We start from the raw sequence: 2377 nt of genomic DNA, 5'->3' as shown, positions 1-2377 counted from the left end.
GGTCGGGCAACATGCTTGCTTTCATAAATCTCTTCCAGAAAGATATTATTAAGTCAAAAATCATTTTGAAAGATAATTCAATCCTGCTACTAATCTACAATCCCCCACAACTAGTGATCAGCCATCAATAACCTCAACAAACAAGAACTTATTAAGCACAGAAGTTGGTGATCCTGAGCACTAGAACGACAACGTTTTATAAAACAAGCTTCTCTGTGATTCAAATCATGCAAGAACTGTTCTTATTTTGTCAAAAGAAGTACCTTGCAAATATCTTCATGCAGTGGCCAGTTTAAATTTTAAGACATCAATATTCCTACAATAATTACTATGTTCGTCTCTCTCTCTCTCTATCTCTCTCTCTATATATATGTATATATAATTGACTTGTGGGATGTGTGCAAGACAGCGGAACAGAGTTTCTGTTATATAGTCTCAGTGTTAGGAATATGTGATATGCTTTAATATTCGCATTTTAATTTAGGGGTAGAAGAAGACCTTGATAAGTTTCATGCAATATCAACTCATTAATCATATAGTGTGAATATAATGTCTTTATTATCATTCACACTTTACCGTATAAATTGTTATTATTTGATTCTATATTTTGCTTAATATGTCTCTAGAAATACACCATATCATTAGTATTCTCCACGGTCAATTATTATAAATATGAAATCTAAAAAAAATTCAAATCACAGGCAAGTGCTCGCCCACACAGCAACTGTGGCGCACGCGACAAGTACGGGTGGGGCCCATTACACACCAAATATGTACATATGTTTACATAATCCATCTCAAGATAAATTATGTTATCATCCAGATAAACATGTTTACATATCAATATACAAATCCACAAATATTGTCCTAGACTACTACATAATTTGGTAAGACTCATACATGTCATGACAAACCATCAAGATACAATAAATATAATGAATATAATACCGTCTAACATGTACATTTCGTATTCTACAAAACATGGACTAATATAATGGAATATAAAATTATCCATCGGTACAACTCAGTTTCTAAATAAGCTACCTTCTATAATATCTTATGTCTAACACATCTCATCTTTGCTCTAAATTGCTTATTTTCATGATATCTCAAATTGTTATCAGGTGCCTCATATCTAGGGATAGGCTAGAAAAGAAAATAAAGAGATTCATAAACTAAAAGTTTAGCGAATGGTTTGAATTAGTGATGTTAAACAGTATATACTAGATAATATAAATTAGAAATAAACATCATGTCATGAATGAGTATATAAATGTATCATCAATACTACACATATGTATGATAGATATCATGTCGAAACTGATCAAGTATATAATTCTTGATAATATATGAACAAATCTCTAGTCTTACCATCATCATAACTTTCTCAAATATAATACATATAATGAACGCCGACTATGACTATGCTATGATATCAAATGCAACAATAATGAAACATAATGACCAATCAAATACCACATATATCAAATAATAATAGAATCATATACATTTCTCAATATCTCAATCATTAATATTATCTCTGAATAACATCATTATACTAGACCACCATGCACGGTCCACAATCGAAACCCTGTCTCATCATCATACTCTACCATTTACTAAGGGTATTAACATCCATCCAGACTGGGGTACCTTTCTAGCTGATAGAAACTACATGGAGATAACTTACCACATATGCCCTAATGAATGACATGTGTCCGAATATCTACTATGCATACAGACTAATGACCTCAAATGTAAGTCCATAAGATTGCAAATATATTAAGTGATCAATCATCCATGAAGCATGTCCTAACCTTCGTGCCCACTCGGGTATTCTTACGCTTTTTATCAATTATTCTATCAATTAGATTTCATGTTTTCCTTTCAAATGATTGATCATATGCGTTTTATCCAGTAATATAACAAGTCATGTATATTAGAAATTTAGGTAATAAAGAATCCAAGAGAAATGTGATGCAATGCAGCCTCTAACTATATATCTCTCACATGCATACTTATGCTAAAGATCAATTCGACATAAAATATAAATAATCTATTCATCTATGGTCATATCTATATATTATCAGCATATTCATATCCAAGACCAGTCTAATCAACTAAATAATAAAATATGCTCAACTATAATTCTCTTTATATAGGATCATATCATACTGGAGGTTAAAACAAAATGTGTATACATAATATATAATATATCATAATATGTAAAGCTCTCTAGGAGGTAAGATTACTCACAGTCTGATCAGAAGGCACAAACCACGTATCTCTCACATCTATCAATCGAGTGTCAACTAATTGCTAACAGAATTCAAAAAGGGGGTTTGAGATCTGAAAATATTTAGGTATTATAAAATTA

This window comes from Typha latifolia, chromosome 13, assembly GCF_019914945.1.
Source record: "Typha latifolia isolate L0001 chromosome 13, TyphaL0001v2, whole genome shotgun sequence".
In the NCBI taxonomy this organism is placed as follows: Eukaryota; Viridiplantae; Streptophyta; class Magnoliopsida; order Poales; family Typhaceae; genus Typha; species Typha latifolia.
This window is presented reverse-complemented; position numbering follows the sequence as displayed.